The sequence below is a fragment of the Anolis sagrei genome, chromosome 4 (genome assembly GCF_037176765.1).
Source record: "Anolis sagrei isolate rAnoSag1 chromosome 4, rAnoSag1.mat, whole genome shotgun sequence".
Taxonomy (NCBI): Eukaryota; Metazoa; Chordata; class Lepidosauria; order Squamata; family Dactyloidae; genus Anolis; species Anolis sagrei.
Window position 1 is genome coordinate 70,229,064 of NC_090024.1, and position 18,896 is coordinate 70,247,959.

The window sequence follows — 18,896 nt, forward strand, 5'->3', positions numbered from 1 at the left end:
TTTATGTTCAACCTCCACACAATAGTCTTAATATAAAGAAAGCCACTGCATACTTCTTCTTTTTTTCTTTTTAGAGAAATGATTGAAGTAAATAGGTAAAATCATTACCTAATTTTCTAGTTTGTTTGTTACAATTTCAATTTAACCTAAGACCAAAGTAGACTTAAACACAGAGTTTCATTAACTTTTAAACCATGTTGAAGTGCAAAAGGGAATAGGGAAGAGGTTACTAGAGCAAATCAAACCAGAATGCTTCCTAGGTGCCAAAATTGTAACTGTCTTACTTTGGATATATTTTAAGAAAACACAAGTCAGAAAATAGACAATAATGCTTTATGAATTGGAAGGCAGCAGAAAAAGAGGGACACCAAGTGGATAGACCCAATTAAGAAAGCCCCCTTTCTGAGTCTTCAAGATCTGAGCAGTGCTGTTAGTGAAAGGGTGACTTGGAAGTCTGTCACTTATATAGTCACCACAAGTTGAAGCCAACTTGCTAGAGGTTAAAAACAGATTAAGCGTTGTGAGTGTAGCATGTTGTGAGATAAATGTGGAAACACAGTATAATTAGTCCCATATTACTCTACATATACTTGACAAAACACAGCAGAAGGCAATGAAGGCCAGTGGTGGTACACATCAAGGCTCAACTGTTTCTAGCTTTTTAAGGTCCAGGACTTTTATAATTTCCTGAAAGTTTCAACACATTGTATTTGAGTACTATGTGTTGAAGCTTTTAGGAAATTATGAGTAGGATATGTAACTTGCACTCTTGCTCACTCACTGACTCAATACATGAGATGTTCAAGGTGATCATATGATAGGCATGATGAGAATGATGAGAAGATAAAACCTTGGGAAAGAAAATGATTGCACACTTTGTTTCTTATAGTAATTGTTTGGCTGCTGGGCAATGAGTTAGTCTGGCAGTCCTGAGAGGAGCTGTTATAAAATGAAATTGGTGGAAAAACAACAAGAAAAACAGTGGCTAACATGCTATCCTCCCTGTCCTTTAAAATGAGTAATTGCTACATTTTGCAGGGCATGGTGAACAGAAGAGAGAAAACATTGTTTTCAGGGCACTGTCTCTCACATACTTTTAGTTCTCCTTAACCTGTCTGCCACTTCAGAACTAATCTCTTCTCTCTTAGGCCCCATGCAAATTGATTCCCCAGTTCCCACACTAGTTCCTAAAACACAGTTCCACAATAACACTTACTGACCTTGGATTTCCTTCACCAGCCTGCTTCCCTTCAGCCCCATAGTCCTTCTTGTTAGTGCTTACACCTGTCTTGACAAATCTGGTTTTAAATAAGTTCTTTGTGGTGAGTTTGAAGCACAGTGTTTCTAAAGAACAGAAAACATTTTCTCTCAAAAATTAAATTCTTTGTTTCTACAACTTTTCTGGGAAGAAATCACAATCATTTTCATTGTCAGAGAAAGTAATGTTAGTGTGCTGCGCTGTGGATTTGTTTGAATGTAGAATCTTTGTGGCTGATCCTCTTTCTTTGAGGACAAAACTACATGTTGTGTTAAATGCACAGCATATTATTAAAAACATTGCAATTTCCTCAAATGGCAAGAGTAACAAAAAGGTGAAGTTCAAATTATTCTATATATATATATATATATATATATATATATATATATATATATATATATATATCTTGTAAATGGAACATTTGCATTTCTATAGAATGTAAAAGATTTTAGCAGTAAACATAATCAAGTACTGAATGTGAATATTTAGTCACACAGGAAGTGTAATTGCAGGTTATATAAGTAAAATTGTCATGTGTTGGACTATATAGCCCTCTTGTCTGTTGGAGCTAGGTATGAATGTTTCAATTCGCCACCTTGATTAGCATTTGATAGCCTGACAGTTTTTAGGTGTGGCTTGTTACTGCCTGGGAAATTTCCTTTTTGAGAGGTGACCTGATTGTTTCTTGGCTGGAGTTCTGCTGTGTTTGAGTTTTGTTTTTTATTTACTGTTATAATTTTAGAGGTCTTTTTTAGTACTGGTAGCCAGATTTTGTTCATTTTCATGGTTTCTTCCTTTCTTCTGAAATTGTTCACATGCTTGTGGATTTCAATGGCTTTTCTGTGTAGCCTGACATGGTGGTTGTTAGAGTGGTCCAGCATTTCTGTATTCTCAAATAATATGCTGTGTCCAGGTTGCTAATGAAGGTGGCCAATTGAAACATTCACACCTAGCTCCAACAGACAAGAGTTCTTTCTCCCACCCTGGATCTTCCACAGATTTATAAACCCAATTTTCCAGTTTACAGTAAACCTCACTACCTCTCAGGAAGTATGCCATGGATGCAGGCGAAACGTCAGGAGAGAATGCTTCCAGAACATGGCCATACACCTACAACAACCCAGGAACTCATGCAAGTTATTCAACACTGTGAAGCTCTCAAGTATTTTTTATTATTTTATCATAAAGGTTTAATAAATAAAAATAAATTTCATTTGTTTGGTGTAGAAGTCAGACATTTAAAAGTAATTTTTCACTTGAAATCCAAATCAGCCTTAGGCTCTCCTCCGAATTGTAATATTGGGCTACCTTGACAGGCTTCTTCAAACTATTCTGTATCAATAGAACTCTTCCAACCTACAGTAAGGGCATAACAGTTAACTCTATAGCAACCTGAAGTATGGAAATAAGAAAAAGTAATTAACATTGTGTGGTTATTCATTTTTTATTTCAACCAAATACCCAATCCACCATGTGTCAAGACCCAGAGGCCTCAGTAAAGCCAAACACAGGTTGCAAGGTCCAAACACAGTTTTATTGTTCACAAAAGAGTCTTTGAAATACTTACTTCAGTGCCTCAAGTTCAACCAAAGAATTGGTATCAAAAACAAGGTGAAATAAGCAACTTAAATATAACCCGGATTATCCTGGCGTATAATCCAGTATAACTGAAATATGAAGCAATCCACTTAAAATTCACAAAGTACAAAGAATTTTCAAAAGCACATTAGGTAAAGGCAAAAACAGAGTCCAAAAATGGAACGAAGTAGAAGCACGATGCAAGCAAGATGAATTAGTCCAAGAGGCAAAAAGCATTGTCCAAAACGGTCCAGAGTCAAAAGCAGTAGAGTAGAAGTCGTCGTTCACGGATTCACAAGAGGAAAACACAGGAACACAGGAATCTGTAGTCCAAGGACCCAAGCTCCAGAATTGTGGCAGGAACAAAGATTCACACCCCAAAAGAGACACTTTGCCTTCTGCCAAGACCCATTGAAACAAACCCCACTTATATCTTAAAGTTCCTCCTCAGAAGCTGAGCTGCACCCCACCCTTTCATCATCACTCTCAGCTGCCCCATTCCCTGCAGCTGAACCCAAACCACCATCCCTCCATCTTTGCCAGCGTCTGTCAAGACTTAGATCTTGCCAAGTGCTTCCCGATTGCCACTCTTCTGTGAACCCCTCAAAGTTATCACTGGAGGTAGGCTGGGTACACGGTCCAGTCTTGACTGTACACAGGTCCAGTCAAGATCATCCTCCCCCCTATGTCACTCTCAGTCCCATTACTCCCTTCAAAGCCCATAAAGTCTTCATCCTCCATAGGAGCACTAAGTATATCACGGATACGCTTCCTTTGAATCTCCTCATCAGATTCTTGTTCACGAGTAGCCCGCTTAACTCCCCTGCTTTCCTCCCCATCCCCCATTTTCACAGTCAGAGAAACCCTTGAAGGTTTTGGAATCAGACGGGGCCATGATTATCTCTCTAATCCGCTTTCGCTGCTGCTCCTCCTCCAACACCTGTGCAGCCCTCTTCTCCCTTCTACCACTAGTAGCAATGCTACTATCACGCTGAACTACAACACCATGGGAATTAGTTCTACTATGTAATAATAAAGAGTTGTTGCATGCAAAATGATATGCTTTGTTATTTTATTTATCTATGGCTACAACACCGATTACATTTTTTTTACATAATATTTTTTCAATGGGATGAGAACAAAAATATATGTGAAAACAATCAATATACAAGAAAGGAGACATCAGGAATTGCAGTAGCTATAGGACTATTGCTTTATGCAAAATGATGCTCAAAATCCTATAACAAAGTCTTTTACCATATATGGAATAAGAAATGCTAGATATCCAAGTAGGAGTTCAGAAGAAAATAATCATTATTTATTGCTTCTAGAACTTTAAATTTGTAAAGGAAATAATGGTTGCTGTGAAAGTTAGAGAATCTAGAACAGGTATGGGAAAACTTCAGCCCTCCGGGTGCTTTGGACTTCCACTCCCATACTTCCTAACAGCAAGTAGACTTTTAGGAATTGTGGGAGTTGAAGACCAAAATACTGGGGGGCTGAAGTTTGCCCATACCTGATCTAGAAGATATTGGAAGAGAAATGCAATAACCAGATGCAAAATTATTCTGCTTGTTCTTTATTAAAAATAGAAAACATAATTAGATGTACATTCTAATGATCTGCAATGCCAATCTAATCAGGTTGTTCCCTCTCTACAAAACACAGATGAAAATGTGTTTTAATAGCTTTTTTAAAAAAAGGAGAATAGTTTACTGAAATCTCTCAGTTGGTTTACTCAGTTATGTTTATTCATTGTGTTCATAGTAGGATGTCTAAAACAATTTAATATAAAGGTGATACAATTAAAAGAGAATGGGTAACTCAAGGGATATTGAGGGTTTTGATGGATAGATGGATAAATGGATAGAGATAGATGGATGGATGGATGGATGGATGGATGAATAGGTAGGTAGGTAGGTAGGTAGGTAGGTAGGTAGATAGATAGATAGATAGATAGATAGATAGATAGATAGATAGATAGATAGATAGATAGATAGATAGATAGGGAAACATCCAATGCATGTTTTTCATTGAATGAAGCCTCATTAGTTTTATGGCAGTTCAGTGTCCTGTATGACAGCAATAACCCACAACCATGACATTCATCATTTGCTTCTGTTTTAACCCATTTGATGTCTTTAGTCCCGATGCCTACATCCATAACAAGATTCACAGAGGCATCTTATATTTTGTCTGAAAGCAAGTTGCTGTATATCACTTTTTCCATTTATTTATTTATTTAGACCATGAAGAAGAAATATTAAATCATGCATGATGAATCCTTAGCCTGAAATAGTACATTCCAAATGCAGGTTTACAATTGAAAATGAGGTACATGAATTTTAATAAAAGATCTGTATATGTATTCATAGGGAGCCAGAATAGTACACTGGTTTGAACATTGGACTGGAACTCTGGAGAGTAGGGTTTGAGTTCCCACAGTAATATGAGATCCCACTGTGTGATTTCTCAGAGGAAGACAGCAGTAAACCTCTGAGTAAAATTTTTGAGAAGACACCTTTATAGGATTGCTTTAGGATCCTCATAAGTTGGAAATGACGTAAAGGCACACAACAGCAATAACAACATCAAATAGTTGCAGCAACTGTACTGCAACTTGCTTTTATTTCTTTAGGTATTAGGCAATATCATCCATTTATGATTGTCAGATATAATATGAAGATTAATCAGAAGGGTATTACAAGTAAATGGCTGGCATTTCAGACTTTCTCTTACACACTATGAATTTATATATATCTAGAACAATTCTCTAAATAGTTGCTACCTACTTGCCCAAACATTCATTACTCTGAACCACAATGCCCTTTCCTTTTCCCACCTCATTTTATGTTGTCATTGTTACTACCGCATTATGAACAGTAATGTTACTTACTGTTCATGCTGTGACAATTGTCATAATAGAAGTGGTAGGGTTGGCAGGAAGGGCAGCCAGTGACAATCAAACTAGATGATACGTTAGATGTGTCATTGCATATTTCTGTGGGTGCCTTTTTCATTTTTATTTCTTTAGAGCAAGACTTGTAAGGCATATTTTGGCCCAGTCTGGATTGGGACCATCGTGCAGCAGGATAGAGATGTATGAGCCTATTTATAAACCTTTCCCTTACAGTAAATCAGATCAAAGTAATAGCCCCTGGGATTTTTGTTCAACCCAGAAGAATAGCTGCCATTAGCACTCCTTTCAAGTGAACAGCTGGTTAAGGAGTAATAGATAGGCAATTTTTGTTTTTATTTTTGTCAAGAGTTTCAATGCTCATCCTAACATTCCTTATGAAATATATCCTTCATCCCATGGTAGTCATTGGTCTTTGCCCTTCAGCCTGAATTATGTCAACAGTTACAGAAATTGGGTATTAATGCTAAAACTTCATTTCACACAGGGATTTTAATTATAGCAGCAAAGAGTATGTACCAATATGAATTGCCCATGGTATTTCAGTTAAGCCAGGTGTCACAAAATAAGTTACTTCTGGGCCAGAACCTGATCTGTTGAAGAGATCAAAGGGCCCCAAGGGATCCTTTCCAGATGATTGTGGTTGCATTCATGAGATGAGAACCAACCTCACATCTTCTTTCAAGCCAATTGATTGTGGTTGGGTAATGGGCAAATTTTTCACTTTGTGTCACCATTGGAATAATTCTAAGAGAACAAATAGAATCTGCGTGCCTGTATCCCATGGGTTGTGACAAATAAGCAAGCATCAGTTGATGCCAGTGTACCTGATAAAGATGAAAGGCAAATAAAAATAATAAAAAATGATTGCTACAGAATGAAGTAGATGGGGAAAGACATATCCAAATGTCACTCAGAGCATGCTAAAGGTAACTGGAAAATGCCATATTGGAGGGGAGGCAGGTAGGGAGAGAGTAACAGTGAGATCAGCATAGTCCTAATTGTGATGTATTTGGGGACAATAGACCATTATAGTCCCAATTGTGATGTGTCAAGGCACAGGTTTATTTTAATGTCGAACCAAGCAGTTAGATAAGTTTACAAGAAAATGCATTAAATATTGCTATTATGCATTTTCAAACTCTTCCTAGTTGTTGGACATCCTAGTTGTGGTTCATGGAATATCATCTCATTTCAATTGTTCGTATATGTTTTTTGGTCACTTTTTGGCATTTTTTTATGGAAAACATAGGAAACATTACTGTAGGAAATAATCTTTTCTCTGGTCATTTATTCTTGACAAGCTGGAATGTGTCCAGAGGAGGGCAACTAAAATGATCAAGGGTCTGGAAAACAAACCCTATGAGGAGCGGCTTAAAGAACTGGGCATGTTTAGCCTGAAGAAGAGAAGGTTGAGAGGAGACATGATAGCCATGTATAAATATGTGAGTGGAAATTATAGGGAGGAGGGAACAAGCTTGTTTTCTGCTTCCCTGGAGACTAGGACGCGGAACAGTGGCTTCACACTACAAGAAAGGAGATTCCATGTGAACATTAGGAAGAACTTTCTGACTGTGAGAGCCATTCAGCAGTGGAACTCTGTGCCCCGGAGTGTGGTAGAAGCTCCTTCTCTGGAAGTTTTTAAACAGAGGCTGGATGGCCATCTGTTGGAGGTGCTTTGAATGCAATTTTCCTGCTTCTTGGCAGGGGGTTGGACTGGATGGCCCATGAGGTCTCTTCCAACTCTATGATTCTATTCTCTTGTCCTTGGTTTAGTATTCAGTTTCCAAAATGTGTCACTAAACTGGTTCCTGAGACATTTTTACATTACATAATTATAGCACTATGATTTCATTTTCATGGCCTTGGTAACATCTCATATAATTGTGGAAACTGCAATTTTGATAAAAGTGTTGGAACCAGATTACTTTGGTATCTCAACAAACTATGAGCCCCTGGGTTGCAGTTAAAGTGGAATCTGTCCTATACTTCTGTAATGAGAAAGGGCTCTTGGTCATGAAAGGGCTCTTGGTCATGAAAAACACCAAAGACTGGATGCTCTTGTGACAGAATGAACCACTGTCAATATTCCTGTAATCCCACCTTCTGTTTACTCATCTTGTACCACTGAAGGCTGACACAGTGCCAAAATTAAATGCTCAGAGATTTCTCAGAAATAATTTCTGCACAGTTCTTTTACATGTCAAAATGAATCAGTCTGCAAATGCCTCCTCCACATTTATGGAGGCGGCAATGAACCTTACAGCAATGAACCCCACAGTATTTGGTAATGTGATTTATTTTCAAGTCACAATTTCTGCTGAACTTTTAAAGATATTTTGAAACTGAATATGAAAACAGTTTCAACAATATGAAATAATTTTCCAAGTGCGTGAAGGCAGATGTAATTTGTATCATGAACAACGATGACAGCATGGCATACTCTGCTTAAATCCATGTATAATCCTTTTGTCTGCCCCAAGACTACAACAGCTGTCTCTCTAGAAAACTACATTTAACCCTTGTGTTGCTGTTCATATTCCTAAGTTTAGTTTTATGGAATAAGTACATGCAGTAACATAGAACATCAGCTGTAGGTCTTTTAATGTTGAGTCAGAAACTAAAGTTGATACATTTAAATTTCTTTAGTGTTTATGTTTCCTACAGCATTTCAGTATGTGTAAGTAAAGGTAAAGGTTTCCCTTTGACATTAAGTCTAGTCGTGGCCAACTCTGTGGAGTGGTGCTCATCTCCATTTCTAAGCTGAAGAGCCTGCATTATCCATAGATGCCTCCTAGGTCATGTGGCTGGCATGACTGCATGGAGCACTATTCTTTCATGTAAAAGCATCCATATCCAATCTAAATTCAAAGAACAGCTGTTTTGGAGAACAGATGAGGATCTGAACTGGGACTTAGTAGGGTGGATGTATTTGTAAATTGCTTTCTCCAAACTCATTTATATATGAAAATCTTTTCGTTCCTCAAAGGTGCTTAAAATAAGCATAAAGTAAACGGATGTGTGTGTATGTTTAGAGTAATTAATGTCCTAACTTTCTTTGAATATACTTCATGCCACATCTATACTTCTCTTTCAATTCAGTTTATTCTTGTGTGATAAACAGGGGGAAGTCTAAAAGAGAATGAAAAAGTGGACTCTCCTCAAATCTACTACTGGTTGTCCCACACCATTTGTTGACTTTCAATTAGTATCATGGGTTTTATTGCATTATTCTGATTTTGCCTTGCTTATTGCAAAGTGTGGGGATATTCTGCAACTTGCTGGAAACTCCAGGGATTCCTGGAACTATGTGGAATCTAGACAGCTAGAATAGGTCTATTTTGGCCTGATCCACTGTTTAGATGGATACCATGCCGGAGCTCTTTACGTGCACTGAATACCTCAGGAGAAGGGCATATTGCCCATTTTCCAAGTTAGCTTTGGAACTCCACCCAAGCTCCTGGCCATCATGGATGCCTTTAACTCCTCCTTCTTCTTAGTCACATGGGTACTCTGATCCGACATCAGTAGAAGCATCTGCAACAGCTAGGTGCTTGGACAACATTCCATGATTGGCTGAGAATAGCAGCAATGACCTGGAGGTTGAAATGACAGTCCAGCTGGCCAGTGTGGTCAGTCTGGTTGAATGTTAATGCAGCACTACAGTAGACTTGGCAGGATGTGTCTGCATGCTTCCAAGACCAGCATAGACTCAGAATACAAATATCTGACCCAAATTGGATCAGTGATTTCTGTTTTTCAGTGGGACTAGAATTAGGAAATCCCAATCCAAGGTGCTTTAACTATCTCAATGTAATTCCTTTATGAGAAATTGTGAGAGAGCAAGGGTTAATTTTCCTCCTGTATTCTAATCTTCATCCATATTCTTCCCAGTTATGATTATTATTTGTAAAACAGAGGTGTATTGCTGCATCTCTATGATAATATCTTCTTTAGCTCAGTTGCCTTCGGGCTGAGAAAGGCGGTATATAAGGCGGTATATAAATACGGTAAATAAATAAATAATAAATAAATAGCTACAAGTTTGTATTATTTATATTGTTCCTTTTGTTAGTCAGACAATACACTTCTATTATGGTCCTCTTCACACATACTGGTGGAATTGTCATGGATTGCGGTGATTCCGATGGTGCCATCCAGGAGTGTGGGGAACCTGTTACCCGACTTATGGAGGAAAGTGTCCGCCACCTGGCTTCCCCCCATTGATCCAAGGCAACATGGGAAGTTGGTGGCTTCATGTTCTGGTTTGCCTAAAGGAGAAGGCAAACTGGCGCATGCCACCGATTTCATCCTCGTCTGATGAGATTGAAAGATTATATTTTGGAGGCTAATATTTTGGAAGCATGCATATGGTAGAGAAATAATTCTTCAAATTAGGAGTTGAATGTTTTGAGTTTACCCAGCTAAATTATTAATAGAAACATCATGTTTCTGAATATCAGTTCCCCATGAGGTTTACTGTGAACAGGGAAAGCAGCCAGGTGGAATTTACATTAATAAAACTGGTTGTTGGGAAGGAAAACTTAAATGTAAACAAGCTTAAATGGACTCACAGAAGTAAGAATTTAAATTAAAATAAGAAGTAAGATGCATTAATTCATAGTGGATTTGTATGAACTATGAAGGAATGAAATTAAATGGCACATTTCCAAAGACACATAGTGGTGGAAAAGCATTTGGTAATCTGTTCCCTTATCTCTCTGAACTCTTAAAGCTAGTTCAGATGTTGGAACTTGATTATTTTTCTCCCCTCATTAGAATTCAGTGGAGAAATGAGCATCTGAAAGTTGACGTTGTAATTACAAGACAATTTATCTAGAGGCATTGCTTCATGTAAATCCACATGGAAGAAATTGTGGTGGGCGTGTGTTTGCATGGTGGTGGGGTGCATATGTGTGCAGCTCATTCTGTGTGTGTGTGGCAATGGAAGGCTATCCTGCTCGTCCAACGAGGGATCACCTAAGTAAGGGGCAATGGTAGTATAAAGCATGGGGAACAGTCTGAGGGATAGTGAGCCAGCCCTCCACTTCAAGAGTTTTCAGATGCCTGGCCGATGATGATGATGATGATGATGATGATGATGATGATGATGATGAAGAAGAAGATGATTATGGATGCCTTAGATTGAATGATAGTGTTATCTTACTGAAAGTACACAACCATTCAACCAAATTCACAACAGAATGTTCATATGGATCTCATGCCCATAGATAGGCATCTGAATTGAACACATGTTTAATTCCACTTCTTCAATCCTGAACATCTCCAATGCCGATATTCCGTATTGGAGAAATGTGTCCACGTGTTTCCGTTAATAAATTTATACCTATGTATTAATTTTATATAAAGATACACATTACACAGGATTCACAATGAAGTGAGTGAGATGCTAACAGGACTGTGGGTCCCTACCACACACCTTGCTCTGGAGGTTTGTAGTTGAATGCACAACACAAATAATCCAGTTAATTTTTAATCCTTTTAACGTCTTAACAGTTCTGTATGGCACAATATATGGCATATGCCAATTTTGTATGGCACAGGCAGAAATAGACTACAGCAAGCTTTGGACTTACTGTTGAGCTGCTGTAGCCCGTTTGCACACATTGTCTTGCATTGATTGGTGAAAACTGGGGCAAATGGGAGAAACATCTGCCTGCATTCTTGTTGCCAGGCACAGAATGATTATATTGTCTTCTGACAACCTCTTTGCTCCTCCAGAAGCCTCAGCTTATGATATTCTGTGTCTGGCTATAGGGATATATCCAAATGAGTTTCTGATCCCACCTGCTTTTCACTACTACAACAACTTGGCTGTGGGATGACTGCAGCTGTTCCATGGTAAGTCATTGCCCATTGGCTGTTATGGGGGGGGGGGGGGGGGTAGAAAGGAAATCAGATCACTACCCCCCTCCCCAAATTAATATGCAGAGATAGGATAGACATGTCATTGCATATGCCACCAGCAGGATGCCAGTCTTGGAGTAGAAGTTTATCCATGTTTTAGCATTTTAGCATTTTGCCATGGTTCTTAATACCTTTGGAATAATAGTAATCTTAATAGTAGAAGAGTAAAAATTCTTAATAATTAAATAGAATTTTTTTCCCTGCTTCTTCTATCCCCCCCCCCCAAAAAAGATTACCAATGATTTCAAATAGCATATATATACTGTGCATCCTGTTTTGAGTGCAAGATGGCTAAATGACTGTTTTTTCCTCTTTTACTTATAATTTTATTGCAAAATATATGAAGAATGGGAAAGGGTAAAAGAGTGGATAAAGGGTGGTAAAGTCATCTGGTCCTGGTGTCTTATCTAATTTGAAGCCCTTGATCACCATTGTCACTTTGTGCATTATTATTGGGTTGTTTAACATTTTTTTCCTCCTCAGAAATGGTTTGGAGATTTTGCTTTTGAAGATGTTCTTGTACTGGTTCTTTTGTTGTTTCTCTTTTTTTGTATTTTTAATAGTATTTTTGGAATGTTATCTTTTGTACTCCCCTTATTTCTGGTTTATTCATTTTTAACATATTGATATTTCTTTTGCATCTTTCCTTTTAATTTATTTGCCCACCATTTTCCTGGTTTGTTTACATGCTCAAAATATTTTTGTTTTGCAAATTTTAGGGTCTTTTCCATTTGATACACCATTAACATTGAGGCTTATTGGCAAAGTTGTCTCAGCTCTTGAAGTTAAGCATTTGTTAAAACTTTTATTAATTGTCTTTCTTTTTCTTTAATCTCATCCTGAAATTCATTCATTTTTGCTGTATTTTCTTTCTTCGTATTCAATTTAGCCGGATCAATTTTCTTCTCATGTAAGCTTTACTTCTGTCCCATAAAATTCTCAGATATGTTTCTGGATGGATTTTTATTTGGAAGAATTCTTTAATCTCTTTCCTACATATATCAAAATTTTCTTGATTCTTCACTAGACCTTCATTAATTCTCCATATAAATTGTTTTCTTAGAATTGCAATTTTTATTGTTGTTGGGCAGTGGTGTGACGTAATCTTAGACTGGATTTGAGACTTTTAATAAAATTTACTAAATCTTAATTATCCAAATAATTTACATTCCTACGTATGACTTGTGTCTATCAGAGAAGAAGGTATACTTTACTTCTGGATGTAAGAACTTCCAGGGGTCTATGACTGAAAGTTCTTTGGCCATATTTCAGATGGGTTTTTTTTTGTAATTTCTTTAGTTCTCTTGAATTGGCTTTATAGGGTTTTTTTTTTAAATCCATATTGAAATCCACAATACAGTTGTAGTCTCCCATCAAAATCATATCCATATACTCAATATCTTTCATTTCCTTCCAGATACTCAAGAAAGGATTTCTTTTCACTGTTGGGTGCATAAATATTAACAATGAGTCTTTTCCTTCTTTGTAATTCTATTGTTATCATTAGAAATTTTCCTTCTGTGTCAGTCTTAACCTTTAGAGATTGCCAGAGTTTCGGGATATCTAATACCAGCCATTTCTTTTCAAAGTTCCTGCTGAGATAAATTCTTCTCCCAGTTTTTTGTTTGTTTGTTTTAAGTATTTCCGGTCCTTTTGTTTAATGTGTCTCTCAAAGCACTATAATATAAGCATTTTTACTTCTCAGATAATGAAATACTTTTCTCTTCTTGTTTGGTGCATTCAGTCCATTTATATTTAAGAAGAATATCTTTAGTGTCCTCATTCTTATAACAGTGTGTGATCATTCATACCTTCTTCATCCTGTGTGCTAGTCTGTTGCTGTTGTCGAGAATCCCAATGACAGGTTGTCATTTCTACCTGTTTTCTTGGGTGCAGGTCTGCTTGGCTCTCATGCATTCTTTGTGGTCATGCTTGGGCTTGTTCTCCTTCTGATCATTCCTCTACGTCTAAATCTCTTTTAAATTTCTCATAGAAATCTTTGGCCTTCATGATCAATGTTAACCAATATCCCTGCCCTTTATACAATACCATCACCCCTTCTGGATTTTCCCATCAGAACCTATATCCTTTCTTCTTGAGCTTTTCTGTCAGGATGAAGTATCTTCTTTAATATCTGTAGTGGGAATTCTCTTAGTATAGCAATTTTGGCATTTCAAATCACATTTGGATCTTTGGCATGCACTTCTAACACTTGGTCTCTTTCTTTTGTGCAAACCACACAATTACATCTCTTGGGAGTTCATTCCTTATTACATATAGAGAGAGGACTTTGAAAATCCTGTCCAATTCCATCCTGACCACTTTATCTAGTCTATAAAGGATTATACCCACAACTTCTGTTGTTACCACATCCAATTCCTGTATCAATCCAGTGATTCCTCTCAGTCTCAAGGAATATTCTCTTTGAGAATAAGCTGACCTCTGAAGTTGGGCTGAATCCTCTGTAAATCAATCTGCATCTTCTTTTGTGTTTCTTCAATTATTTTTAATTTTTGTTCTGCTCTTCCTCAAAATATCACCTATTGCACCTCTCATCTGCTGCATCTCATGTTCTGCTGGCCTTTTCTCAGGTGTTTTTCTCCCTGCATAATTTTTCCTCCATTATTATCGCCATGCTTTTCATTCCATCTGTAATGGCTCTTAATTGAACCCCCCCCACCCAAATTTCAAATATTTTTAAAATGTTGTAGTTCCACCTCCAACACATTGATGTGCTGTTGCCTAAAATTATGGAAAGTTGATATTTTTCTCTTTTTTGTATTCCAAGCTTTATGGACTTTTCTACCATTTTTCCTCTATGGTTCAATTACTTCTTGTTTCAACTCTGCTATATGTCCTGTTTCCACTCTGTGGTTGCTTCCTATCTAGTGTAAGTCCAAAGTTTCCACTTGGCTAGCTTTTGTTTTGTCTAACTCTGTTCTCAGATATGGTAAATAATTTTTGCTTCTCACATTTTGTTGTTTGTTTTTTAAAGTTTAAAAGTATAAAAGTTAGCAGATTAAATCTCTTTTTCTTTATATAGGTAATCACCAGATAGTTTCACTAGGCAGACTTAGACAATTCTTAGAATATAATCCCAATGGTTAAATTTTAAAAGTCTTTTAAAAGTCTTTATAGCTTTCAAACAATGAAAAAAATAGATTTACCTTTAGAGATGTTATTTGCCATGAAGTTGATAAATTTATAGTAGATTTAAAGGCATAATTTAAACATTTGGTAATCCTTGTGAGGATACAGTTTTAAGAAGTGGATCAGAGAAGCTTCTGCCTCCTTAATGGCAATTTGCTGGGGAGTGCTATGTCAACCCTCCTCCAGTTCCAGTGAGCTAAAAAGGGGAGGTAGACGTTGTAGCATTTGACATACAGTACAAAAGGAGAGGTTGTGCTTTCAGCTGACTTAAAATACTGAGTGAAGATTGCCTCGTTGACAGATTTGTGCTGAAGGTGACCATGACCAAAACTAGATGGTACAGCCCTGTTCTCACCCACCCTTATTAATTACTCTAAGAAAAAAATGTTAAGAGAGTCTGTGATTTCAAGCTCTGCAGCTTGGCTTTAAAATGATATATGATTATTTCATCACCACAGGATATCAGACTGAAAATCTTTCTTTGTTTCTCCTAAAAAAAACAACACAAAAACAAATGCAACCAGGCCTCACATTTTTTATCGTATGAATTTTGAGCTGAGTTCTTTTTGTCTGGGATTATTTCATTTTTTGTCCTTTCCAATGAGTATTTCATTCATAGTGTCTTTGTAGTGTAAAATACTCATCTCCTTTGGAAGCCTTTTTCAGAAAGATTCCCTATTGTGAACCAGTTGCCTCTTGCTTTATAAATAAAGTAGCTTAAAAGACACATCAAAAATTATCTGATACTGTAAGACTTCCAAGATAGAGCTAAAGAAGTGACATTCATGAATGTAATGATTCCTCTGGGTCAAATCCTCTTTTTCTTATCTTTTCTTTTCAACACATTTTATATCAGATAATATATGAATTCTAAGACAGCTCTTCTCAGTTGCATGAGAAGAGTATGGACGAAAGTAAAATCAACTCATATCATTAATGAAATGTAAAGAACTGCTGCAACCTTCTTAAATAGAATGCATAGGTTTCTACCTTCTTTAATCCCCCCAGTAATTATCTAATTTCTTTCCTAATTCCCTTTGCTTTTTTTAGTACTAGGGTGATAAAAAATACCATCTTATCATAATAATAATAGTATGGTAAAGGACTTAATAATTTACCATTATTCATGATGGCTATTGCTACTTTAACTATAACCTTACAAGACAAAATGCATTTTCCTCAGTTAAATAAAAATCAGACAAATGTATTGAATGCAGTGGAGTAATTCATCTGAAAAAGGCTGCAATTTTAAGCTTTGAAAATATGACAGAGATATAAAAAAAATCAAACTCTGAGTGGAAAGATTGGATAAAGACAGTTTTCCTCCCATCTTTGTTTTAGAACCTGAGTCATCCAATGACAGTAACTGATAAATTCATGACATATAAAAAGTACGGGTTTTTTTAACATGGTCATAGCTAAACCATAGAATGTACTATTCATGATATAGTGGTAGTCACCACCTTGAAAGGGTTAAAAGACAGATTAATCTACAATAAAAGAAACAATGACTAGTTTTGATGACATGTATTTATTATTTCAAATATCTCAGGTAACATGACTCTCTAAACAAGTAGTTACGAGACCTGAGAGGAAATGCATGACAGTAATCCAGCTTAAATGCTGGCAGAGAATGGGTCAATAAAGTAATAGCCTTCCTTTCCCTATTAGGGTGCAGTTGGATATTTTGGTGACCCAGAATAAAAAACGTATTCCAGATTACCAGTGTCATGTGAAGTTCTCCAGTTACTACCAAGTCTGAATGAACTATTGTTTTTTTCAGTTGGGGTAGGGGTACATCCCTATTTTGGGTTAGTTTCAATCCTTACTTCAAAGTATGGGCAGTCCCCGAGTTACAAACATCTGACTTACAAATGACGCATCGTTAAGAACTGGGGTGAGACAAAGAAAAGTAAGAGAAATTTACTCCTAGGAATAAAAATTCACTTTTGGAAGAATTATCATGGAAAAAATATTTCTCAACTGAAGCTTTATCACCAAGCCTTTTTTCCACAACAAGCCAAATTTTTCAAAATCCAATTATCACAGGGACAGAAAGTGAGGTGAAATCTTCTGAACAGGAGCACAGAGAGCAAAACAAACACTACAAGGTTGTTAATCCTTCCCTATACTACCCAAAGCTTAAAAACATACCATTTGACTGCAGTTACATTTAAAAAATGTACCTGTTCCAATTTATATACAAGTTCAACTTAAGAACTAATCTATAGAACCAATTGTGCTTGTAACTTGGGGACCGCCTGTAGTTAGTTTCCACACCCAATGTATGCTCTTCTTCCCTAGATTACAGGCTCTGCCCGACTAACCGGGCAGAAAGATTGCGGCAGAGGACACCCTCCTGTCCGCCTTTTTTTGGCAGGGGGCTTCTTCCTCCCAGAAGCCCCCTGAGCATCGGGAAAGGTTCCTGCTGGCCGGGCAGACAGCCAATCAGCGGAGGCTTCAGGTAGCCTTTTTAAAGCTGCATTAGGCCACTTGCAGCCAGTATGCCTTTTGATAAGGTAGATTTTGTCATCTAATATAAAGGAAATCATTTTACAACAATGCTGTATATAATGGGACTTGAGCATCCATGGACTTTGGTATCCAAGTGTGGTCCTGAAATCTAACCCCAGTGAATACCAAGCATCCATTATAACATGAAGTATCCATCATTATATTTGCAAAAGTAATGCCATTCCTATCTATTATATACTTTTGAAATATAATGTTGTCAATCCCTCATTACTCAAAACCGTAATGAGTCACAAGCACAAATTCTATTTATAATGGCATACTTCCAAGCTCTATTCCTGGCAAGAGGACAGGGATGTTGAACTTGGTCCAGCTCTGCACATCACACCACAGTGAAATAGTCTTGAGTTTGCAATGTAAGAAAGCCTCTTCAAGGAAAGTAAGTCAGATGGTACTTCAAGGGAGGAGTATTTCTTTCTGGATACAGAAGGCTTAAGATAGCAGAGTCATATGTAAAGTATTCCCATGGCCTAAAGAAGCGTTTGCAAATACTCACAGCAGCTTTTATTAATTTGGATGGGGAGAAAACGGTCCTCCCCACTTCCATGCCAAAAATGGAATTAAATCAGTTGTGACATGACCTTATCTCGCAACATACTGTAGCTAGTTCATATACCCAGTTTTCAGTGACGATAAGAAACACATTTGGGATTTAAAGTATAGCCCCTGTTTCAATCTGTCAGTTCATTCCAAACAGCTGAAAATGACATGGCAGCAAGAATGCTGTCAACAGGTACATTATTGCACCACTGGTAAAAATAAGGTCAGCTGTGTAAAATTGTCTAATAGTAGCTATTGTTAACAAGTTTATTGCTCCCAGAGCTCATTTTAAGCTTGTAAAACTCTGCATTAGAACAGTACTAATGGGTGATTTTATTTTGGTCCTTCAGTACTTTTGAGCAGGTGGCTTTGATTATTATTCTATTCAGAATCTCTGCTTTGATTTAAGATATTCTATTGCATGGTTTTTTTAAATGTAATATTTATTCTGACAAATCCCCTTGCTCCCAACATACAATATTAGAGATCTAAGTAGATAGCTACCATCTTTTACCATAAATATTATGTTTTACTTTGCATGTGAAGGTCAGAATGTTCAATTCCGAACACTCAAAAGAGGATGCAGTTTCTCAATAATTATGTGTTCACATAGTATGACACACTCTTTCATTGTGGTAAACAACATTTATCTTGTCAGATAAAAGATTCCAATATCATGCAAATGTATTAAGCATTTATAACAGAAAGTGCCATTTCACTTGAATGAAAATAGTAGGAAGAGCATTGGCATTTTCTGTCTTAGTGAATACTGTTATTTAACACAAACATATTCATGTTCACACCTCTAACCATCAAACAAGAAGAAAATGCAAAGCACAACTTTATAACTTACCAGTTGGAAGTTCCATCCTTGTAAGTAGGAAATACAATGTGCTATCTAGGCAAAGTAGAAGTGCTGTTCAGTGGCATTCCTAGTATATTTAACCCACCTTGTAAATTTTTTAACACTTCTCTTTTCTCTGCAACAAATTC

The 18,896-nt window shown here is 37.0% G+C and overlaps 1 protein-coding gene across 3 annotated transcripts in view; it reads left to right on the forward strand.

Annotated features, from left to right (window-relative positions):
* The window catches only part of DOK6 (docking protein 6), a 369,307-nt gene that overhangs the window by 72,467 nt on the left and 277,944 nt on the right, over positions 1–18,896 (forward strand). The gene's annotated exons all lie outside the window — the stretch shown is intronic.